Source organism: Ptychodera flava, chromosome 1, assembly GCF_041260155.1.
Source record: "Ptychodera flava strain L36383 chromosome 1, AS_Pfla_20210202, whole genome shotgun sequence".
NCBI lineage: Eukaryota > Metazoa > Hemichordata > Enteropneusta > Ptychoderidae > Ptychodera > Ptychodera flava.
The window spans coordinates 24,281,716-24,308,423 of record NC_091928.1 but is presented as its reverse complement, the minus strand read 5'-3'; the positions used below and the strand labels follow the sequence as shown (position 1 = coordinate 24,308,423).

General features: G+C 38.8%; 2 long non-coding RNA genes across 2 annotated transcripts in view; both read left to right on the top strand.

Moving 5' to 3' along the window:
* LOC139135202 (uncharacterized) overlaps positions 1-16,850 on the top strand; it is a 346,824-nt gene extending 329,974 nt beyond the window's left edge. Inside the window, exon 3 of the long non-coding RNA XR_011552955.1 lies at positions 16,765-16,850. This is a non-coding gene — a long non-coding RNA (uncharacterized lncRNA). The remainder of the gene's footprint in view (positions 1-16,764) is intronic.
* On the top strand, positions 3,529-14,529 carry LOC139135045 (uncharacterized). Its single transcript, XR_011552927.1, has 4 exons — positions 3,529-3,615; positions 4,748-4,868; positions 5,713-5,844; positions 14,428-14,529. It is a non-coding gene; the product is annotated as an uncharacterized lncRNA (long non-coding RNA).
* Positions 16,851-26,708: the final 9,858 nt, after the last annotated feature.

The window sequence follows — 26,708 nt, the reverse complement described above, 5'->3', positions numbered from 1 at the left end:
GTATCTCCGTCGGCATTCAACGTTCGAGTACTATCATTAGGTGTAAGCTAAGTTTTGCATCGTGCACGGTGTACAGAAAACATCCGGGACTTCAATGCACGTGTAGATGCCCTGTACAAAAACTTGAGGGAGGCTTTGGCGGGAAATCCCTTTGTGTTTTTCTGGTCACATGTCGGGTTATGGCGGTCATCGCTACAAGTATTCAACAGTGACGGGGTACACTTTAACGCGCCGGGTATGCGCCGGGATTATCGGAGTGTACGATTGTACACGGTCCGGGTACACGGTGCTTTACTTCGCGCGCGCTTGTCCAGCATTGGCATCATTTTAATTTTTTTGGAGTTACGCGTGTATAATTATTGGCGCATATTATAAACGGTGATGATGACTGGCCGGCCTAACAGTTACTATGCTTTTCTCGAGCGTACGAGATAGTATCTGACTGGTCATGCGTGGGGTTCGTGTTTACCCCGCCATCTGGACGAGTCTGAAGCTTCAATTTCGCGATCACCTTACCGTCAACGCGACAGTCTGCTGAAAGTTAATCCATCAGGTAATTCTCAGTTTAGTTTTGGATATTTACATACAGGTAACGACAGACTCGGCACAAGTCTGAGGACACCTCGATTTGCAAATGCACTAGTTCAAAACAAACGTAGCCAGGAAGCTTACATTAATATGAAAGCATTTCAACCCGGTTGTGACGATTAATCCTCCGATTGTTGTTCTCTGCTTATTATGCAACAGTAGGGTAACACTTTCCATGGTACTAGCGAACGTTCGTCCAGGCATCATTAAAGTTATAATGACGCTCGTAATGTGATTGATATTGCTTTTCAGAGTTATTGCGTACTATTATTATGTAGCGCTTTGCTTTTGTTTGTGTCCGTTTCTGTTTTATTGATTGTTTGTTTGTTTATTTGTTATGTTTCTTTTGGCATCGTAAATTCAACTTGTTATTTGCGCTGCAAAATGAAAAGGTGTCTAAAGAGGAAATGGGAAATTAGTAAAGACGAGGTGGTCAACCACTTGCACCATCCACAAAGAGCCAACAATAATGATGAGCATTGTGGCTCTCTCCAGGGAATACTTTCTGAACAGCACATTAAGAACGCTCTAAATTAATGAACACGGTCCAGGAGCGAGTTGAAAATGTTGATATTTTTAGAACAAATTGTTTATTATGGATTCCGCCCTTTACGTTTCGCGGCTAAATCCGAAGGTCTTTTTGTAACGTTTAGAAATACAAAAACGATAACAAAACAACGTACATTTTCATTTTCTTTGGATTTCATACGATAAGACCTGGCTTTCTCTTTACAGTGACATACCAAGTCGATAATTTTTCGACAGTCGCATTTTGGTCACATTCCGACTGTTTCTTGCCCTGTGCTTATCTGTTGTTTTAACAGTGTATCTACATTAAATATTTCATAAAATATTCGTATTTAATATAAACTTATTATAATGTAAGGACTGTGATTGCGTAATATGTAATGGCGATATAATTACGCGTACACTTATACGCGCCAAAATATCGAAGCAAAATGCTCGCTACCGCTTCTTCAACTCGAGAGACACACAAATATCAGCATGGACTTAATTTGAGCATGAAGAAAGAAAACTGTTCGCAAACATACAAATCAGTAATACTTTTACTGAAACAAAATACAGGCGCAAAGTTACTGGTAGTAGGCTCGCCTATCCGATTTCGTCATTGTGAGCACATTCATCTACGTTCGATGACTGCGCACTATTTGATATTTTTGAAACACTTCCCAAATGCCCATTTCACCCAAAGTTTGTTAACCAAACGTTTCATTTTACATTTACGTCACCGTTTCCAAGACAAAATTTCTAATCGCACCATTCGTTAAACAATCGAGTTGCTGTACCGCAGTCACTCAATTACACCGGTATCGGGACAGACATCAGATACGCAGGCTTGTCATGAGTAATCTTATTCGATTCAAGCAGATGTGAATCTGTCTCTTCGAACACACGCAATATTCTTGTTTAAACGAGTCAATAGCATTAACAGTAAATCCTAGCAAATTTTCTGACAACTTTAGTCAGTATTTCTCACTTGCATGACGTACATGTCAGTCGAAATCTTTACATACCAGGTGATTGAACTTTATTAGCCATAGCGCAAGGTGATACTGGTATTTATACTCCCTTCGGAATGACCGCCGTTCCGAGTTCTTATGTCACCTCCCTGAATTAGTTTCTTCGAAATCTTACATACCAGGTGATTGAACTTTATTAGCCATAGCGCAAGTGATACCGGTATTTTATACTCCCTTCGGAATGACCGCCGTTCCGAGTTCTTATGTCACCTCCCTGAATTAGTTTCTTTTCCCATGTTCACATGTACTTTCCTACGTCAGAGGTTATCTGTTGCCCAATTTAGCTATCTATCCATTGCGTTGACTTGGTTTGTGCCCAGTGCGAGTGTATGTGAGCGAGTATGTATGTGTGTGAGTGCTTCGTGTGGAGGGATCGCTGTCAGATAAAAGATTTAGCCAATCGGTTTTGAATGATGTTTTGCTGGGTGACTTGACGACCACTTTGAGAGTTTGAAACCGATCGACGATGTACCGAATTTCTATGAAGGTTTGACTCATCGTGATTCTGCAAAATTATAGTGATGATACTTCCATTACTACGTGAGGACATTAATATTGTCACGTTGAAACACCGGCTTGTTTCATAAAAAGTCATGACAGTACACTTTTATTCACATTTCGTTTCACAGCACGCTTAGCGTGGTACCCTGCAGTCTTGAGGTCAAAGTTGGATTGATTGTCTTCGCTCACGCAGAAAGGACATGTCATTTATTGCCACAGACAAAATACGTCATGCTTCAACGATTGGTTAATCATGCTTTAACCTTCAAGGTGACAAATTACATTTGTCAGCTTACATGATACTTAGGCGCAGTTAATACAATCAGCAGAAAAAGTTGTCGAGTAACGGTCCGATTACTATCACTCCGATACCGGAAATCGGTAGAGAGGAGAACGCAATATTATTAAAATCGGCCATACAGGATACAAAACAGTTCTCAGAAGGTTTTGTTACACATGTAAAGATGCATGCGTCACTGTGATGGCGTACATGATATCTCGTCTTATTTTGTGAAGAGCTTTGTCTAACTTGTGGTGAAACTTACAAAACGTGGCATAATTCATCAGTATCAGGGAGAGAGAGACAGGTCTTTCACAATTAATCGAGGAGCATTTTCATTTAAAACTGTCCGTCTTTATCGTGTCATACAGGTATGTACTTTAACTGTAATCGTTTTCAAAACCCTCGGTAAGAAAATAGCATACTGAGCGCAATGTCAGCTATATGAAATTTTAGTTTCGACCTCCGTGTTAATAAGCTAACAAAGACGGCCAGCTCATATCATTCATGGCAGTTTTAATAAGAATGCAGCTTATGATGTCCTGAACGAGATAATCGTTACTATTAACCATTTCTCTTTTTATAACTTTTTTCGTTTCCTTTCACTTTTTTTCAAGAGACACAATTCAGACGAGAACAACGATGCACCAACATGTGTCATACATCTTGTATTTCATCTTCTGCATGGCTATTTCCGTTGCCAAGGTAATATGTTTGTAAATTGTACGTGTATAACTTTAAACTTGGATTTTGTGACCTTTCATTTCTTTATTTTTGTTTGTTTGATTGTTTGTTTGTTTGTTTGTGTGTGTGTGTTTGTTTGTTTGTTTGTTTGTTTGATTGATTGTTTTCTCTTGCAAGATGAACAGTCTTCATGTTTATGATAGACTTCATTTATGTAATTAGGCCAAGAGATCCACATCTCTCAAGTTTATTTATCTATTTCAATTGATTATTTGTTTGGTTTCGTTCTTTGTTTTGTTTGTTTTGTTTGTTGTTTTTGTTTTGTTTTGGTGGGGGGCTGCTAATTACACGCGAGAAACCTTCCTAGTGATACAGCAATTATTGCAGAAATGGTAGTTGTATGTTAGTATGTTTAGATGTTCGTTGTTGATGGTGGTCCAACTATTCGCAGATAAGGCAACAATTATCGTGTACAGTAAGGATAAAATAGCCATTTTTCCGTATGAGATAATGCCAAAATCTCACATTTGAGGACTGGGTTTGGTCAAAACGATCTACATGAATTAGAAAACTTGGTCTTCTTAAATGTGTGTTTTTTACTTAAATGTGTGGTTTTTTGAACAAACGTTAATCATCTAATTGGCAATTTGTCGACAAACGCCCGTCTAATTGTTACCATGCAAAAAGGAATTGTATAACAAAGACAAAGTGTATGTAATGTGTGAATGTCATATTTTAATCCCGATCTGTGGTACTTAAGCCTCCAATATGTTGATACACGCTAATAGTTTACGCTGCACGAAACAAAATTTGGTACTAGAGAAACAATCTACCGGAAATGTACATTTACCCGATATTTTACATGTAAATTTAACATGGCTATTATTCTGTGTTACTCTATGGGGACAAATACAGTTTTCGAATTTCGAAAAAAGAAGACGGTAAATTTAAAATTGTTTCTTTAAGATAAACACGCACAAGTGGTAAGAATAAAACTCTCTCTCTCTCTCTCTCTCTCTCTCTCTCTCTCTCTCTCTCTCTCTCTCTCTCTCTCTCTCTCTCTCTCTCTCTCTCTCTCTCTCTCTCTCTCTCTCTCTCTCTCTCTCTCTCTCTCTCTCTCTCTCTCTCTCTCTCTCTCTCAATTTCCTTACAGGGAGAAAACTGCACCGAACCAAATTCGTGTGAACAGATTTGCCAGATTGGTCTAAGTGGTGAAGACGTGTGTAGTTGCCTGGAAGGATACATCCCCGTATGGAATGGAACTCAGTGCCAAGGTATAGACGATTGAACATTCGTTTGCCTTTATTTTCATGTTCCGTATTGAGTGTTTGCCCCGTTGCGAAAAGATGACTGTATCTTTGTCTGAACTCCCGCGTCGATTTCACGATTCTGAAGAGTTTCAATTTTCAAGTTGAATTCACGGTCAAGACTGCAGCTACCTGGCCTTCTATGACACTTCCTTACAATTATCATTCATGAATGGGACGAGGTAGGCCAACGTGACACAAAAAATATGTACAGCAACTAAACTGTTACAACGGCGCTGTAACATTGTGCCATTGGGCCGTTATGCAACTCTGATGTTGTTTAGAATATTTTTATATATGACCTTGATAAATCATGTCACTTTGTTGCAACCAAGAGATTTTAATAACACACATAATTATCCACATTTTGGCAGTTACCATTCGCGCTTTTGACGCCGTTAAAATAACAGCCATTAGCAACCCACCCATCCCAAATTTACCCCGTTCTCAACAAGAGGGAGCTTTTATATTATTCTGACTTAAAGATTTCTTTAGACGTTATGTAGCTCATTATATCCGTTGAATTAGTTGAAATGTCGTAATATTAGCTCCCGTGTTCATGTTTGGTAAAACCAAACTTCAGTGTTGAACGTGTGTGTTTACTATTGTACCCCTTCGACATGCAAATTGGTGACAATTTCGTCTTTTATAATTTTAAAAACGATATGTACACCTGCACGTCTACCGTGTATTCAATTGGAATATATAGAAAACGAATTTTGACATTCGATTAACCCTAACCTCGTGGACACGATTTGTTTTTGCTTGTCTGCAAATTTCAACAACTAAATACCCTTTATTAAAATATCAGACATAGACGAATGTGAGGCTGGAAATGACACCACTGTCTGTCACCATCACTGTCATAACACTCCTGGATCCTTCTACTGTGCTTGTCTTGATGGATATCGACTGTTGTCTGACGGCACGACATGCCGACCAGGTATGAAGACTTTCGCACACTTCCTCATGTATTTATAGAAGTCTGGCGGGGGAAAGTGCCACTTTTAAGGCAAAAGTGAGAGTAATTACGTCGATTTCTATCTTCGGCATAGACACGTATAGCCCACAACTTCTCGATTAGAGGTGCTCTATTATTGAAGTGGTGTGCGTAACTTGTGCGAGTCATCTAGTGTTCACCATGATGGCGATAAACAGCTACCAAAAGGCCAACCATTGCACCTTAAGCTTAACGTAAACAGGTTATTTTGTTTCGTGACCTCTAAACAAAATTACTTTCACGCATTCCAATTTCATTTCTTACGACATTCAAACATTGCCATGACGTATGGGACAGCCGCTAACCTTGTATGTCGAGAAGGCAGCACCAATCAAGAATCGAACTCATTACAAAAGCTTGCATGAGATCCAAACTAAATAGGCCTACAGTGTACACTAAGTACAGTACAGTTAAAATGCGCCCCGGGGACAGATATTCGGACTCTTAAACTTTCACAATGCTTTTCAGATCTACCACTTTTGAGGGCTTATTTTAAAGCTCTTGGTGTGAGATACATTTCTGCTGATGTGCACCGTGCTAATAAGGTTATCTCAGATTGGTCAATTGTCACTATTCATAGCGACTTAGGGATTCTATTTGTATTGTTTTAATTATAAGGGTAAGATTCAGCTACCTAATTGGATAACAGCTTCTTAGATGTTGCACATTGGCCCTACATTTTAGCGTCTTTATCTTCCGAGATCTGATTTTGTTTATTTTCTCCATCCAAGTTAGTTCGGACATGGCGTAAATTTCGAATTTTAAATATCGGCAAATCTTTGGTAAATTATTTCGCTGGTACTAAAATTTGCACCCCTTCTCCAATTATTAATTCTGGACTATTATTTTGAAAGAGAATGGTTGAAAGATTCGTCGAGGAAAGTTTGAGTGAAAGTTTATGTCTTTCATTTTGGAGTGTACATACTACCTTAAGCCAGCAAGTTGAGAGTTGTACTGAAGTCGATGTTTTGGCACATACCGCAAAAATGTTTCACTGAATGTTTTAATGTCATCTAGCTGCAAGTAGAGTTTAATTTGTGTATACTGTGTTCAGTATTTTAGCTAGTTCCAATCAAAAGCACATGAACAACTTTTAACCTGAAACAAACTTCATGAAAAAGCTGAAAAGTGCCCCCAATCTATTCCTTTGATTTATCAGATTTGCTTTGTTCAACCCAATCTCTTCAATGTTTTGGTCCAATCAATTGTTTTAGATTGCTATGTGGGACTACGGCGCGCCAAATGTTACAAAATATTTATCGATTCAGTGCAAAAATAAACTGTCTTTCTCAATTGAAATAAAAATTCAGTCTCATTAGGAAGGAAAAAGTAAGAAAAGTATAATTAAAAACAAAAGACAGAAATGTCATTTAATACTTCATTTTAACTTGAGAAAAAATCTTTAAGCGTAATTAGGAAATAAACAATTTCAACGATTTGAAAAAGTCATACATCCATACTTATCGACATACATACACGTATAATAGTTCGCGAAAAGGTGCAATGAGTGCTGATTTTACAAAAAAAAAAAAGAAAAATATGTTATACAGTGATACGTCAACAAAATTCACAAGAAAATCACTAAAAATCACTACTACCACCCGGAAAAAAATAGTACAAAAAATAAAAACGTGAACCACATACAGAAAATAATTGTAAAAGAATCAGACAAAAAAGCCATGCATACATAAAATTATTTATGTACTTAAGAAAATTAAAAAGCACTACGTCTCATAATAAACGTATTGTAATCAAAAATATAATATGAATTACCAGCCGCTTTGACAGTAAAGAGAGAAAATCGGTGAAAAAATTCGGCAGTGATGCTCTAGACAAAAGTGGATCTCATCTACAAAAAATAAAATTAAATAAAACAAGGCAGTATTGCTGAAGGCAATGAGTACTTGGGCCGTGATAGAGTAATTTTGAGGGCAATATATACTACTATTCAAATATGGTCTTGAATTTCCTCCTGTCAATTAGGCATTAGATTAACTGGTTATTAAACGAAGCAATGGCATGACAACGGCAAAATATGTCTAGCAACTTTTGTGGAGTTTGAGGCAGGGGTTCTTTATTTATAGTGAAAATTGCTTAAACTCCTTAAATATTCAAATTACAGCAAATTTCTTTTGTTCTCGATGGTAGATGTCTAATATTTAGATGGGCATATTTAGATTTCTACCCTATAGTTATCCCTATATACAAAAATCGGACATCCAGCTCTATTGGCTTGCTCAGATTAGATATGCGCATAGTTAATGAGGTACAATATGTGGTGTCATAAGGTGTCCCATCATACCAAATATGAAGGGTGTAGCACTTGTGGTTACTGAGTTGTGGACAAATATATCTATTTGAGGTCAAAGGTCATTGAGGTCACGTGACATTTTGTCAAAATAATTGTATTGCTAAGTTATTCCTATACACCAAAAATCAGACCTCTAGCTCTATTGGCTCGCTCGCTTGAAAACAATCTCATAAACCTGGCCATATGGGCAACTGTGTATGGGCAGCTGGATACTTGACTTCCAGGAGAAGGCGAGCTGTCACGTTCAAGCTCAGGATTATTTGTCGATCAAATTTCAGTAAATTTACCTTACCTAGATGAAATTTTGTCTATAGGCTGAAATTTCGCCGAATTTTGACGAAATTGCATCGATTTTTCAGGTTCATATCCGACATTTTTGAGTTTTGAGTGCAGACAGAAATAAGTTTTGAGGCAACATGGCTGCGACCCCATGTTGACCCCGGTATCTGCTAAAGTGCGGGTTGCGGGCTACGGGCTGCGGGTTTTTAGAATTATGGCTAGATTTCTAATATATGTAATATGGCATTTAGTATATAAGAAATAAAACCTTTAGAATGTGTCTATTATAAATAATGATGATCAGGTCTATCGTACAGTATCCCTTTTCCTGCGAAGTCCATATTTCACCATCAGGTCAAGATGGTTAAAATTAATGAAACACTACTATATGGTGTATTTTAACGTAATACTGTATATTTGAAGGCTGTTGAAAACATCAATGCTGTAAACTTGATTTTTTGGACTAAAGATGCTATAACAGACCAAACCAAATGGGTGAAAATACGTTATGTTTCTGAAAAAAATCAAAATCTGCTAAACTAAAAGCGGCGATTCCGAGGACCAATTTATTTATTCCGAGCTGCCTGGCTATTACAAATAATTAGGGATCTGAATCAATTTTCTTTCTTGCCATGGATGTGAGTGAGAAATATACGTAATACCAGACTGACAAAAAAATCGCGCCTCGGAAATGTCGCCACTTATCGCGGAATGAAAATTGTTACATTTCTAGTATCAGGCCATAGGAAGTAAATTCTTTGTAATGCATCCATTCACAATTCGGTTCCAGGGCAACTCATACAGAAAATTAAACAATGCCTAGTTAAATGCAATGCATAAGGAAAGATTTGACTTAAAAAAGCGTAGAAGTGATGTGTATTGTAAATGCCGTGTATTTTTCATGAAATCTTAAAAAGAAAAAGACGTACAACAAAGGGCTTAGTTTACTTTGCCGTTTCGGTTCAAGCGAGGTCGCGACCTCAGAGAACGACATTCTGGTAACATTTTACGCGAGAATTTCAGTGGGAAAAAACACGCCGGTGCGTTGCCTTATTTTCAGGAATCGATCTAATAGGAATATTTTTAGATGAGTTTGTGTTCTGCAGCTCTCAATAATTTATCTCCTAATATCATGAACGTATGACTTGCACCTGCAGTATGATAGTCGCTCCATGCCGGTATGCCCCCTTCAAGCATTTGATCCAGCGTGACTTTGAAAAGTTTCCTAGGACTATAATCGTGTTCACCACAATAAATTATTTGAAACGGCGTTGAAAACGATTTCGAAAATTGTGCTTTTATCGGCGGTTGAACGAATCTGAAGTGTGAGAAGGGCGAAAATGATATCAAAAAACACACATTTTTTCATGCCCGCAACCCGCAAAATAGCGCATCCGATTGACCCCTAGCCCTGCGTACGATGCTATGTGCTACAGCTAACACACAGCATCGTACGCAGGGCTAGCGAGAGAGTTGCCGACATCGACGGTTATTTCCGAGAAGTGAATAAAAGACTGTCATTTTTGGAAGCGATCGAGTAGCTGAGGTAGGCTGGGATACGACTTGGGCCCAAGAACGCTGAATTTCGGCAGTAATTTGGCTTTTTACGTCAAGTCCCAAAATGGATTTGAAGTCACCGACCCTACGTACGGGTCTTTGCAGGGCTGTGGTGAGCGGGGCGATTAGCTGTAGCGGAACACACAGCATCATACGCAGGGCTAGTTGACCCCAAGTGAAAATGTGTTCGCGATCAAATCTTCCTATATTTTTTTCAGAATTTTCGACAAAATCATTGCTTCTTAAATCTTTTGTAAAATATAAAATACTAAAATAAAAATGCGATGTGCCATGTCTCCAGATTTCTAAAATATCGTTCGTTGACCGTTCGACGGAATACTCATTTCGCAAACTTGTGACGCAGTTGAAATTCAATACTGACCGCCAAATACAATCTTAATGAGACGAGATCATTCTAGACCCCGGTTCAAGACATCCTCCAAATTATCCAACCATTCGCGTTAGAGTTCAGCTCGCTTAGAGTATCATAACATTCTTCGGCCTTCGTTTAGATCGACCCTAATCTCTCCCATTTAGGAAACAAATACACAAGCTACCTCGACAAAACTTCGTGCACCATCCAGGACCAAACGCACTACAAATCTGTCTTGACGTCATCATCTCCTTACATGGTAATCGGCATACCGTATTTTTAGCAAAGGAGACACAGAATACGTCGGAGTATTCAGTTTCAAAACGTATTACATTGTGTGATGTTGTCAAAAACGGGTAATGTTACTGCAGTGGTATAAATTACAAAACACAAAAGTTCAAATCAGTTTATTTTGGACTGGCTTTACCCAACATTTCATATTGTTTCTTATGCCAGATTTGACCACGTACTTACTGGCGACCCCTTTACATGCAAATTTTGTGTCAAATGGTGTGTTTCTCCTGGAAAAACAAACGTACGATTTCTATATGAAGGAGGCGAAATTTGCCCTCAAAACTCGAAACCACCCCTTTAAGGTGTACCTAGCTATTTTGAACGAGCTTCTCGAATCTGCAGCTCTATTTCCAAATGATGGTCTGGTTTTCTCAGCTCAAGGATAAGTGTTCTCCATCGCTGTGGGCATTACTATTCTCAACTGGGGGTACAGTTTCCAGTCGTAATGTTTTTCATTGTGTCCGGGATATAAAACCTTTCCTTTTCAAACTTTCAGTTTGATTAACACTAGTCCACATCTTGTCAGTGATTAAACATGTTTCTAGTTTAAATGTTAAATTCTGGTCTCGAGCCCTCCTGTTCGACCAAACTGAAATTACCCCTCCCACTTTGGCTCGTCCAGTGGGTGTAGCAAGGGTCGTGCCATCGCTTAGGAAACGGAGGGTGCATTAATTGTTGCATTTCGATGCACATTTTGATTATATTCAGAAGATTTTGTGGCAAAAACTCAGATAGAGAAGCATTTATATTCACATCTCACTTATTCATGACTGGCTGAGAGCAGCACTTCCATTAAGTTAGCATCATTACGCCATTTATTATGCCAAGAAAGATGAAGCCAAGACATTTTGCCCTCCCTGGTCTCAGCCAGAAATGGTTATACCTTACAGAGTTTTTTTCCCACGGAATGAAAACAAATGTACTTGGGCTGAGGCCCAAGTACAATAAAAACGAAAAAAATAAAAAATGCCATGAACAGAGATACAAAAAAACGCGTGGCCTGTGGAAAGAAAAAATAAATGAGGACTCGCCACAGCAAAAAAAAAACGAAAAAAAAAAGAAAAAAAAAACGAGCACTCGCCACAGAAAAAAAACAACAAGCCCGAAATCACAATTATTTTATTCAAAAAACTCATGGTTCACGTTCAGTTTCCTTCGATCGATGAATCCCCAACAGCGGGGAATCCGATCACCTCATACTCCAATGTTTGACGAAATATCAATTGAGCATTTCAGTGATAACGTGACATCTTGAAACCTAGCTCTGTTTGGCTGGGCCCTGCTCTACTTGAAACCATACTTGATGAAATGAAGTGGGCAATATTTTCAAAAGAACGTCCAAGTTAACAGTGAATAGTTCCAGCGAGTCAAGTTAATTTCAGGCAGTCCACAGGTCAGATCACGAGCGAGACGTACAACCCATGACCCTTCATAGCAACACTGCGAACAAATCGATGCCTTAGGCGCGGTATGGCAGGTAGCCCACAGCAGGCCTTCCACCGAGCCGCACTGTCATCGCCGTTTGGCCTACATGATTTCTACACAGTTTTATACGTATGGTTCGATACATCGGGTTCAAATACCATGATAATAAACCACCTCGTTGTTTGCTAATTCCTCGTCTATCCTCAAAGATCACCCAAATCATGATAAAATGAATAGTTTTGAAGAAATCTGCCGCATGTTGAGAGAACGTCCATCGTTTTCCGTGTTCGACAAGACGAGCGACGCAACTGTATTACGACTACGAGTATGGCGAGAGTGTCCGGCCTTCGCAACGCCAGACACTCTCACTATACTCGCAGGGCTATACACGACATGTCGATCCCCATTGCAGAAATCTTTATATCCACACAGTCCAATATATGGAGCTACGATATTTGTGCAGTAGCCTATACATAGCTCTGGGTGGCAGGGCAGGGCTGTGAGTTACCGGCGTTATACGGCCTGGCCGTATCCGGTAACTCACAGCCCGGCCTTGCTGCGGATCCGTAGCCCTACCACTCCCTTTGCTGGTTGTGTTGAGCTACAGTGTACAGAGAAATAGCGGCTGCTTGATCAGTGTTTGTCAAGTCGGGCGCGTTCGCGTTCTACAGGTACTACTACTATATATAGTGAAAACGTTGCCTCGAATTTAGACGGAGTGTTTCAGCCCGATTATTTTTGCCTTTGCCACACTCCGTTTAGAGGCTAAACCCACGGGATACGTGTGTGGCTCAATACATAGCGGCCGCTGCTACCTTTGCACGGCAGGGCTGTGTACGTGTTACCGGCGTTATACGGGAGGCCGTGTCACGCCGGTAACACAGCCCTGCCATGCAGAACTAGGCCGCAGAGTGCTGTGTAGTATGCAATTTTACTATGCATACCCACACGGCGGCCGCTGTGTATAAGAACCACACGTAACCGTGGGCTAGCGGCAAGCCATCGTTTTGTTGGGGTTTGGGCACAGACTGTCTATGATTTGGGAGAGGCGGCCCTACACTTTACAGCGAGGGGATCGCTGGTTGCCTGCGTGTAGGCTACTGTACTAGCGACGGGACCGCCGGCCGCTGGCTGACCACCTCGAGTGTACATTGGAGCGAGGGGACCGCTGGCAGCCGACGAACCACCAAGAGTGTTTTGTCCATTTTTAACCAAAACTGGTAACTGTTTAATATAGAATGGGACGTGTCGATAGCTTGGACGTCCATGAGATGATATTGAAGACTAGAAGCTGAGAGTTATCGCTGAAATACCCCAAATATCATGTCCAACATCCGAGTGTGATGATCAAAAACCCTCTGGCATTAAACTGTAACAATCATGACGTTGACAATTATTCAATTTTCATGCTGGGCTTTTTCTGCGGGTGTCCCACTCTGTTTTCTTTTCTCGAACGGGCCTCTTTTTTTCTACTGAGTTTTTTTTTTTGGTAACCTCGTTTTTTTTGTAACCTCGCTTTGGTTTTTTTCCCAAGCTGACCTCGTTTTGGTTTCTTACAGCCTCAACGCCGGCGCGATCTCGGTCGACTTTTCAATTGTGATTCTCTTTCTTTTTTAGTCAGACCTGATGGTGGTTCGTTTTGTTTTTTGGTAGTAGTGCAAGTACTATTTGTGGTTTTGTTTTTAATCATTTCAATATTTTGTGTGTGTGTGTGTGCTTGATTTTTTTCTTTTTTTCTTATAATCAGCATTCATTGCACCTTTATATCAAATACACGTGTACGTGTACGTCAATAAGTATGGGAGTGTGGTATTTCCAAATTTTTGAAAAGTTTATCTTCTCATTACGGTTTAAAGAATATTTACAATTAAGCATTACATAACATTCTGCCCTTTTTTGCAATAATACTTTTCTCGTTTATTTTCTTCCGTAATTCCATCGAATTTTTATTTCAATCAAGAAGGACGGTTGCACGTAATCTTTATCTGTACAGGCACATTCAAATATTTAATGACACGTATTTTCAAATGAATGCTATTTTTATGAAAAGGTACATTAATAAAATGCAATGATATGGACGAAAGAACTTTTTTCTTTATTATTCATACACGTTTAAGACTTAAATTTTTAGAAAGAAAATTTGACAGTTTATTTTTACTCTATGACGATAAATATTTTTGAAACATTTGGCGCGCCGTAGTGGGACTTCTACAATTGGAAATGGGGCGAAAGGGCTAAACAATAAATGCGTACATAATATCCTGTCTTATGAAATGCAACATTTCAGTTTGTGCTGTGAACAAGTATCCGTGTTCTGACGGTCAGTGCATACCGAATCGATGGATATGTGATTACTGGTGGGACTGTGCAGACGACGAGGGCGAAGCTTGTGCGGAGGTAGGATTTCGATACAGATGTGAAAATAAAGATCTCCCTTTTGTACATTTATTTATTTCTTTATTTCTTTATTTAGAGAGAGGGAGACAGACAGACAGACAGACAGACAGACAGGGGAGAGACAGACAGATAGAGACGGACAGAGACAGTGAGACAGTGAGACTGACAGATATGCAGACAGGCAGACAAAAAGACGGAGAGAGAGATAGCGAGAGACAGATAAAGAGACCGATAGACAGTACAAACTGATTGGCAAACCTGTAGAGAGACTCGAAGCGACGGACTGACAGATGTCAAGATAATTACACATTATATTGCTATGCCTGTCCATTGCGTTTTTGGTCGAGCTGAACCACGTGACAGCCAACAAATACATAGTAATGGTTAGTTTCCATGCCCGTGAATATGAATAATATCATAAACGTAGTAACTTTACGGCTAAAACGAAAATTTTGATTTGTACAAAGATCATAATTAAGCACAAAATAAAATGAAGCATTTGTGGGCCAAGTTTAGACGCTTGTTTTTCCAAAAATTCTCCGGATTTGCAGAATTTTTTTTGCAGCGCGCACAATACTCACTGACAGGTTCCGGGATCCCGTTGTCGTTAGCATAGGAAATGTACGTAAATTGTAACGGTTTTTCGGGTCCATTGATAATATAATTGAAATAACAGACTCCGCGCTGACCATTAACGTTTATTTATTGGCGCGGGCGAGAAGAAAGCCAAATTAGCGGGCTCGGCAAGCCTCGCCCTTTAGTTTTGGCTTTCCTCTCGCCCTTGTCAATAAATAAACGTTAATGGTCAGCGCGTCGTCCGTTATTTCTATTTTGTATTTACGATTAATGTACAATTCCATACCTGGTGGCAGATCATAATTTTTACTTAGGATATCTTTAACTGTCAATAAATTATGCGAAAGGTATCGCTTTGCAATGGTTTCATTTCTTGTTCACCTTTTTTTTCAAAGTTTGTGGTAAACAGCAATTTACTTGCGAAGATTTGTCTTGTATACCTACTGACCGTGTGTGTGACGGTTATCACCACTGTCCAACCGGTGAAGACGAAGGACTTTGTGAAGGTATGTCTACCTAAATAGGTATCACTAAATTTTGTGCCTAGGGTCGGTCATTAAAATAAATAGTTAACGCACAAAGTAGTGACGTGGTAAATGTGTGTATACCCAAATTTTCGATGAAATGGATGAGTAAGTGGCTACCATGAGGATACACTGCTTAATAATTGTTCTTTTTCAACTTTGAGAACAGAAATACCTTACTAGCAAAGGTTTCCAGGTATTGCGAAAAAAAAACGATTGATTAAAAGCCATGACAAAAAATCTTGAAGAAATTTCTTGGTAGGTTTTCCCGCTTATACAGAAGTGACAGTTGTTTTTCTCTTACTTTATAGTATTCACATGTGCTGAAGATTACTACCGCTGCGAAAACGGCAAGTGTATACCCGAGTATTGGAAATGTGACGGCGACAAGGATTGTTTTAATGGTGATGACGAGGATGGTTGCCAAGGTGATGAGATGTACATTGTACAAAATGACATTTGTATATCTCTCACCAGAAAAGTCAATGATGTCCTCCAGCTTTTGCTACAAATGACTGATATGTGCTGATGTCGTTGTTTATAGCATTAGAGCGGCGAAATCATTTTAACACGAGATTTTTGTACATTTAAACGACACTGCTTGACTCATTGCAGTGTTAGACCTAAAGGGTCTTCTATAACCCATTTTTGTAAGATATACCGCAAGACTTGTCATTGCCACACGTTTTTGGTGTCATTCACTTTTGCAAACCATGAAAATCTCTATATCTCCCAGGCTATGACCTACAGAATTTATGTTTGTAAAGAGAAAGGGAGATGATAAAACCGAACCAGGGTTCAAATTTTTACAATATAGGTATCACTAGATTTTGTGCCTACCGTCGGAAATCTGTCGTTAAAATAGATAGTTATGCACAAAGTAGTGACGTGGTAAATTTGTGTATATTACCCAAATTTTCGATGAAATGGGTGGGAGTGGCTACCCTGAGGATACACTGCATAACATTTGTTCTTTTTCAACAGAGAGAATAAAAATACCTTGCCAAGGGTCCTAGATATTGCAAATAAAATTGATTAAAACCCATGACAAAAACTATCTTTTAGAAATTCTGGGTAGGTTTTCCCGCTTTTACAGAGATGATAGTTGTTTTTATCTTAATTTACAGTATTCATTTGTGCTGAAGATTCATACCACTGCGACGATGGCAAGTGTATACCCGAGTATTGGAAATGTGACGGTATGACGAATTGTGTTAATGGTGATGACGAGGATGGTTGCCAAGGTGATGAGATGTACCTTGTACAAAATGACATTTGTATATCTCTCACCAGAAAAGTCAATGATGTCCTCCACGTTTGCTACTAATGACTGACATGTGCTTATGTCGTTGTTTATAGCATTAGAGCGGCGAAATCATTTTAACACGAGATTTTGTACATTTAAACGACACTGCTTGACTCATTGCAGTGTTAGACCTAAAGGGCTTCTATAACCCACTTTTGTAAGATATACCGCAAGACTTGTCATTGCCACACGTTTTTGGTGTCATTCACTTTTGCAAACCATGAAAATCTCTATATCTCCCAGGCTATGACCTACAGAATTTATGTTTGTAAAGAGAAAGGGAGATGATAAAACCGAACCAGGGTTCAAATTTTTACAATATAGGTATCACTAGATTTTGTGCCTACCGTCGGAAATCTGTCGTTAAAATAGATAGTTATGCACAAAGTAGTGACGTGGTAAATTTGTGTATATTACCCAAATTTTCGATGAAATGGGGGGAGTGGCTACCCTGAGGATACACTGCATAACATTTGTTCTTTTTCAACAGAGAGAATAAAAAATACCTTGCCAAGGGTCCTAGATATTGCAAATAAAATTGATTAAAACCCATGACAAAAACTATCTTTTAGAAATTTCTGGGTAGGTTTTCCCGCTTTTAAAAAGGTGATAGTTGCTTTTATCTTACTTTACAGTATTCACATGTGCTGAAGATTACTACCGCTGCGACGACGGCAAGTGTATAAACGAGTCTTGGAAATGTGACGGCGAGACGGATTGTACTGATGGTGATGACGAGGATGGTTGCCGAGGTGATGAGATGTACATTGTACAAAATGGTATGTGCATATCTCTCATCAGACAAGTCAATGATGTCCCCAACTTTTGTCAGATATACCGCAAGACTTGTCATTGCCACCCGTTTTTGGTGTCATTCACTTTTGCAACTATGAAATCTCTATATCTCCCAGGCTATGACCTACATAATTTATGCTTGTAAATATAATATTGGTCTCGTTTTCATTATACAAACCCTTTCTGATTTTTCTCGTTTTCTGTTTTATCCTTAGATATTGTACTCCAAATCAATACTTATGCTACAGTGGAGCCTGCATTTCAGATGATGGGCGCTGTAATAGTACACAAGACTGTGAGCTTGGGGAGGATGAAATTGATTGCTCAGGTACAGTGAAACACTGTTGTAAAATGTCAAGGGCTATCATTAAAACTTACTTTTCGTTTCTGATAGATTAAATGAGATGCCTAGCATATAGATGCCAAAGCAGCATGATTTGCGAAATGAGTTGGATGCCCACAACTCGCTATGAATACTTCTAAAGTAGAACACGCATGCTAGACTCCAATGTGATAATCGGCCTGCTTGTTGTAGACCCACCTTCCTTGAGTGATTTTGGTCATTTTTTGTTTTTATTGTAAATTTGAATCCGTGTAATATGGTCTTTGAGTGGACGATAAGTTTGAAACAATAACATACTTGGAAATTTGTTAGATTTAAAAAAAATAACATTGTAAGCCAGTTTGCGTGCCGTGTTTTTCTTATGTCTTAACGGTTTCCAGATTAGTCAAGGCAATCTCAAGAGCGTAAGTAGATTACGTTAATTTCGTCCGGAGGAGAGCGCATGCGTCAGTCTTCTTCCCAGCTTCCGGCAGGAAGTATGTCGTGGCTACTGAAGGTAGCCGTCGATTGCAAAAGCATGGTCAACAAAAGCGAAATATCAAGCATATGCCGGAAATGAGAGAAAAAATAAAATTGTTAGAGTTACGGTCCAGCTTAAAACTCTAGTTTCCGATGCGTTGATAAGGTGTAAACTGGAACTGGTCGCAAGCGAGCACTGTAACGCAGAACGCTATGCTACTCATTCAACACTAAACTGAGCTTCGAAAAAAAACTGGTGATACATCTTGTGCACAACTGTGAGGCTGCTCATTGTAGTTTACGTTATTTTTTCCTCATTTTACTATAACACGTATTTAACAAATCTGTTTCCGTACAAAACAAATAAAGGCCGAAAATCAAAGTAGTACGTCTTTGTCTTTACATGTCCAGCATTCAAAATTAATCGCCGCCGATAACCAAAACGTACATTTGTGTCCGCTATCAAATGACATGGACTCAATGCAAAGTATAGTCTGACATTCAAAACTGAACCCACCCCAATCAAACTTGGCTTACTCCCAAAATCCAAAATTAAGTCTTTTTCTGATGACAGTTTACACATGTGTTTGTCTGCACCTTATGAAGTCCGACATTCAAAATTCAAAATTTGATTGTGTAAGAACACCGTCCCTTCACCTTGGGTGGAGGGACGGTGGTAAGAATGATTGCAATTGATCCAGTGCATAACTTGTTTCTTTGGGTTGGCAAGAAAATGTTCAAACTCTACTTAGAAAAAAAATCTTGACACTCAAAAAACTACATATTCTCCAATACAGAATACAGGGGATGACAGTGGCTTGTGATATTGGCAGAATACCACACAAAATTGCTTCAAATTATGGAAAGTTTTCTGCTTACGAATGGAAATATTGGATAACTATATTCTCTATGTATGTTTTGCACGAAATAATCCCACATAATAATTTGTTGTGCTGGGAGCGCTTTGTTTTGCTGGTTAATTTTTGCATCAAGTGTGAGAATCTCTATGGTAAAAAGATGATAACTCCAAACATGCATCTAATGTGCCACATGAGGGAATGTTTATTTGACTATGGGCCTATAAGTGCCTTTTGGTGTTTTCCGTTTGAAAGATACAATGGATATTTTGGGGATATTCCAACCAATAATCGATCTGTTGAGATACAGTTTATGAGAAAACTTACTGTTCTAAAGTTTGTACAGAAGGTAGATATGAAGAGTGAGCTCGGCGAGCAATTTTCAACCCTGCTTGAAAGACCTGCGTCAAAAACGGAGCTGTGTGAAATGAGTGATAAAAATTTTCTCTTTTGGCTGCTGCTGATGCAAAGTTTATGGAAATGTTTTCTGGGGATGTACCAAATCAATCTATTTACCGACTGAATATGTTGAGGTTTTTTTCAGTTGAAAACATCGAACTACTTGAAGCAGTATATAAATTCATGTATCCGAATAATGTTGTGAGTGGATTGAGTAAACTTGTAAAGAAATATCCGTCATTGCATATCTTTGGGGAGAAATTTGGATCCCGACTGGGCTGTCGAACATTGAGAAGTGCAAGAGTGATGGCCACATGAGGTAGTAGTTCTGGTGACATTGATATATAACCAACAAACGTTCGGCAATGTTTGGTTCATTGGTATTTTTGCCACTCTGTAGAGTTAGATGGCAAATGAATGGCACATTACTTTGCCCAGGTTAGATGGTATAAACCACATTCCGACAAATTTCCTGACACGTTCTGACATTTATGCAGGTGCATAAAGATGCATACAGTTCTACCTTTATGCTACATAAAGCTGTATAAAGAATATCTTTATTCACATTTATGTTAGCTTTATGCTGTGCATAAATCTGGCATTTCATCTTGTGGAAGTCAATCTCGATTGAAAAGTATGCGATATTTCACGGCACAAATTCATGTCAGTATAGCATTAGAATCATTGCGATTGAATTGTTTTTAGGTAATTATAAAGTTGTACAGTAAATTCAAAGAAACCAAAATTAAAAATAATAGAATAATTTCCATGAACTCGAAAAAAATTAAACAACCATGAACGTGTTTTTTTTTTCGAATCAGCAACTACTTTTTCCTGTGGATAAACTCAATCACGCTGGAAAAACAGCATGCTGCTGGTCTAATCGTCGTTATCATAGTAGTTCAACGGACAGTCGCCACCGAAGAACGACGAATGCTCGTTTCAACATATCAGAGAACGCGATATTCAACTGTTTGACTGAAGTTCACGTATTTCATTACTTGTACAAAACTCTAGAACGTCGCGATTTTATAATGATGCTTTCAGCGTGGTCAAGGATTCACATCTGTATTAGGTACATGTATACTCGAGAAGCCAAAACAAGTCGAGTTTCGTGTCCTAATCGATTTATTTCATGTTCCGCCAACTGCTACTTTTTATCTTAATATAAGAAATCGCTTTAGATACCAGATATTGTCAGGTGTTATATTTAGTTTAGCCTAACGAAGGGTTCTAACCTGGCACAACACAAAGTTAGCCCTGCACTATAAAGTGCTGCTTCTGAGGTCGGAAACCGCGTTTCATGTCTGTCCGTTTTTAGCGCCATGCCATGTTCAAGGTTGACTGTGGTCGTTCTTCAACACGCACATGATGCAGTATGGGACGTAAAAGCAAGCGTACGCAACACGGCGTCGAAATGAACTTCGTCTTTGTCGGTATGTACGAAATTCATTGTCACGTGTCACTCTCCGGGCAGGAAGCTTAAAACGCGGTGACGATTGTGCAACCAAAATACAGGAAAACACAATGTCATCGGACTTGGAATGCAAAATCACATAATTTTTACGAAGCATATACGCAGCCAGCTATTTCTTCGCTTGATAATCAGATTTAGCTGGTACTCTACAGTGCATGGATAATACGCTAATTTGTATTTAGCAAGAAGATTATCCCCAGATGTAGCTGGGAATGACAGTTGTGTAAATAAAGCCTAACGCTTACGCCGCGAACTGGCCGTTTCAGTGTTCATTTTCTTCCAATTTTTACGTCATGTATCATTTCATTCATACCACAAATTCAGACAATTGTGTAAAAAGTCCAGTATTAATTATGGGCTGGGATATTCCACCGAAGATGTGAGCGAACCGGAATTTTAGCTGACTTTGTGCGACTCCAAGGGTCGCACACACATTCCTGCTATTTACTCCATTCCGTTTTTGGCAATGTATCGCAACTTCTGGAGAGTGTAACTTGGCGCAACATTGACGTATTAGCCTTATCTTTGCACAGGTTGTAGTCAGTGACTTTTTTCTACAAAACTGTGTCTCAGAATACCGATAATGTTCCAAAAACAAAAGATATCATGACAAACGGGACAAAACCGTTAATTTATTCAGAATCCACCACTTCTCACTTTCAAGGCTAATTGTACAAAAAACAAAGCGGAGTATCAAAAATCCAAGACACGGTCTTTTACACACCTTACCTTGCTATCGATTGCAGTAAACGGCTCACCAATTGCCATCACCCTCTCGTACTTAACACTTTTTAGTGAAAAAAAACACTCAAAACACACATTTTGAGCAAACAAACACACGCCAAACAGGTCTCGAAATATTCTTACATTTTAATAATCTTCAATTGTCGAACCACCCAAACATATACTACATGTCGGGTTAAAGATTCATTTTAATGGTGAAAAATCAGGTTAAAGATAAGTGTCTGCGAATGTGGGTCTCCCCTTAATACACAACTCAAGCTGCAAATATGCAAATTAGCATTGCAATTTCACTGGACAAAATGCTTGATATGCGCTTAGCATATTTATGTATATTGACGTATATGGAACACAATATTAATTGCATAGGTAACGTATATCTTTGTATATGGAACATTCCAATACGTTGATATGCGTAGCGTATTTCTATGCAGATCATGAGTATACGTAATGCAGATCTTTGCACACTAAGTGTACACTGTAGTTTTGCATTTTATTAGTATACGCACGTGTATACTTAACCTATTTGACACATGTACAGAATCAGTATTTGTGTATATATTATAGGATTAGCATTCAATCAACACGTCGGACACAGCTGTATTCCATGACTCTGTCCTTCTATCATGTATTACAATTAACACCTGTATAAAGTTTCATCTGACCTTGGCCATAGAGAAGTCTGATTTCGAAGAATTAATTATGCAAATTAGGCTGAATAATGATCGGCCCAACTCACCTCAAAAGAACGATTTTGAGTCTTTGTCTGTATGCTATGATTGATTTTGATCAGATTAGCCGTTCTTGCCCACGGAGATTCAGTTCATATTGAGACACACAGAGAGACTGAAGACTGGTACGGGTGCAACATTTGGCAAAATAAAAAAAACGATGTGTTTCCGGTAACCCGACCTACCCTATTTTCTCAAACGTCGAATTTCGTTGTTTGTTGATGCATCACGCTTGAATAAACAGACTGAAAATAAAACATGCAAAAATAATCCAGACCGAGATACCTTATTTTGGAGGGTTTGTTAATGGCAACACAATCCTCTTTTGCGCCTTGGCTAAGATATGTTAGCACGGGAGCTAAAAAGACCCCTGCCACGCTCCGTGAGGTTTTACCGGATTTTTGCGTCACTTTGTCGTCGAACGGACATACCACAGTACTGTAAATTATCATAATTCATTACGATTTTAATTCTTGGAGATTCCTCAGTGGTTTACAATGTCTCCCATGTTTGGACAAATTCATAGACTAAATGTAAAAATTCTGAAAACGTACTTTTCAGGACACCATTCTTCCCAGTTCTCATTTTAAATGATTTGGAAAATTCTACATGATTGACAGAGGAGACAGCATTTTATAAAAAAATCCACTAATTGTGTCTTTAGCCATACAGAATAATGTGATTGAAAGTAGGGAGACTAGTTGCACCTGTTTTATGAAATAAAAGGATATTGATTTTTTCCAATGGAAATGACAAAAGAAATTTGGATTCTAAGTTTTCAAAGAGAATGACCCCTTCAGTTCGTCGTTACTTGCTGCCCGAAAGTATGGCATTTTTAGTATCTATGGAATGTGACTTTTATGGTTGTTTAATGATTATTCGGAAACTTTCACTGATATAGCTAAACGTACTTTTACTAGATAATGTTTATCAATTATTGTGATGCTGCACATTATTGCTTTTATACAGAACAAAAAAGTTCTTGGAAAAGTAACCTTCAATGATACAAATCAAAGAGACTTGTGGGTAATTTATTGTACTGTAATGCGGTCGTCTCATGATACTGAACAATAGTCACTTAATTTGAAGATTCGATAAATCGCTCATGTTTGTAGACACAGATCTATAGTAAAGTGAGAATTATTCAACAGGGTAAGCAGACTGTAACGAGAGCTCGTCAGTAGCGGAAATCAGTTTGCATTATGGCATGATGCAAATACTACATTGAGTCGCAGACACTTGTGTTGTTTTATCATGCAGGTGAAAACAACAATATAGCAGCTGGGAAACCGGCGTTTCAGAGCAGCGACCACAGTCGCACCATAGGAGAAGCATCTAGCGCCCTCGACGGTGACAAGAACGGTATACACATCCAGGGAAGCTGCTCTCATACACAGAAGGATTTAAAACCTTGGTGGAAAGTTGATCTGCTGATGACGTACCGAATTATTAGAGTACACATTGTAAATCGAGACGATACCTGCTGTTGTGAGTTGCATAAACTTTAATGTCCATCACATGTGTATGTTAGATTTGCATGCATCATGATGGTGAGATGAGTCCATGCAAAGGTTCTGTCATTAGCCAATGCGTGATAAAAGCAATATTTCAGTTGAAACATTCTCTTTTTATGTATGTGGCAAAGAACCTTCATTCTTTCGAATTATGCTTGGTTGTGTGTATGTGTGTGTGTATGTACACATATTTTTTCCCCTACTACCATAAGCATCGTACTATAAAGCATCTTTAGTGTTGCACCGTGGTGGCAAGTAACGCTTTCTACACGAATTTGCCGTCGAAAAATTTTACAAGTGAGGACAAGAACAGCAAATACTTATACATGTAAAGGTCACTGAAGTTAAAGTTACAGAGCAAGTACATTTATTTTGCAAACGATCGTAAGTGGCCGCCGCCGGTGAAGTAAACCACTTTGTACATTTGTTCAATGAGACACAGCGAAAGTTTTGTAATCAATCGACATTTAAAGAACACTTTCCAAACGATTGTTCGATCGAACCCCGCCGAAACAAAACTGTATCGCAGATGATCATTTGCTGTACGCAACAGTACGAGGGCAGTGTCTGATCGTCGCCACTTGAACAAAATTATGTTGCAGACGAGCGCTTGATTGGCGCGTTGTGAGGGCGGGAAACGATGAAGACCATCTACAGAATCCGATTTGCGGAGAACCGATTGGCCTCGACAACAGAGGCGAGATTGTTATCAATTGTCATGGAAGAATGCTTGGAAAATACGTTAGTGTTGATATACCCGATCGCCATGAACAACTGTCGATTTGCGAAGCCGAAGTTTACGGACAAGGTAACGACGTTGTTGTTTTAAATTAGTGTGTAACCAGTAGACGATGCGTGTGCGTCCAGAATTATGACAGTTGGAGGCTCTTCTCGCATTTTCACTGACATCAGTATGTAAAAAGAAGGAGCCCTATGGTTTGCTTTATTGTTGTTTTGGGTCGTAAAAAGATGCTCCAAATTCAGACTCAGATGTCCCGGATGAGCTTGATTGTCAACAAAACACGCCTGTGCTGTTAAATCTTGCAGACTATTCTGTATTCTGCTACTTTAATTGTAAAAAATAATCTGTTACTTGTGACATTAATGGCAATTAGTGTATTGTCATCTTACCTTACCCAAATGCTATCTTTTCCAGATATAACGAATTGCTCGGACGGAGATGCTGCAGAATTTGAAAACTTGCCTTGTTGCCCGGGTTATGAACTTCAACAAAGCAAATGTGTCGGTATGTTACTATGTTCATGTACGTGAGATTGACTTTGGTCTCAGTTCATCAGACATCAAATCACTCACATCTAGGCACAGAGAGTTTCTTCCAGTGTCTATGATACAGCCAAAGTCTATTAAGTTCGACTGTTTGAATTCTGATATTAAGGTAAAATGCGCCTCTGGGTATTCGCACTCTCAAACTTTTACAATTCTTCTCTATAATGGTTCATTGGCCCACGCGGTGGGCATAGCCCACCTAAGTGGGCCAATGTCATAGGTTGGCGTTTGTTAGTCTGTATGTGTGTCAGTAATATGTATGTCTGTCTGTGTGGTGTGTGTTATGGATTTGTATCGTCGATATCTCTCAAACTCATTCATCAAATGTCATGAAAATAGGTACACAGAATCTTTAGGATGGAAACTTGATCTGACAAAGTTTTGGGGGCTGTTGGTTGCATAGTTCAGCAGAAATTAATTTTTGAAGTAATATTTTGACTTATTTTTGCTCATTTACATAGCAAGGGAGGATGCACTAAATTATGAGGAGTGGGGCACAGTGGACTTGGAAGAGTATTACATGACTAGGGTTTTTAGCTTGTGTGTTCATTCGAATGAGCTTTTTTGCTACTGACGTTTTAAATTCTCTGTGTATATCTGTCTTTGTGTTTGTCTGTCTGTCTGTTTGTTTGTCTGTCTAAGAATTATGACAAAGAATGACACTGTCCATTTGTGTATGCAACTAACTTTCCTCATCACAGATATATGTCTGCATTGACCTGACCAAAGTTGACAAAACTTGCTAAATAAATTGAAAATACTCTGATATAACAGTACTCTAAGTGGTTTAGCATTTTTGCATTACAATAACTAATTAACATATTTAAGAGACTTTCCTACTTAGGATATATATCAGAATTGTCTTGACCAAAGTTGACAAAATGCCATGTACATTTCATTACTACAGTGGTGAAATACATGTCTTCTACATGTAGTATTTTCGATATAAACATAAGGTATGAAGTTACTGATCCAATAACAAAGATGCCACCTATTTAATATATTAAAACTTATGAGAAAGTGCCGAGTCAGCACTTTTGCATCAGTGGCTTCTCAAAGGAAACCCTTCAACTATGATGTTGTCTTAAATCAAGCATGGTGACATGGTTTTATATTTTTCAACAAAGCATCTTTCAGTGAATCAGTTGTGGAAATACCAGAA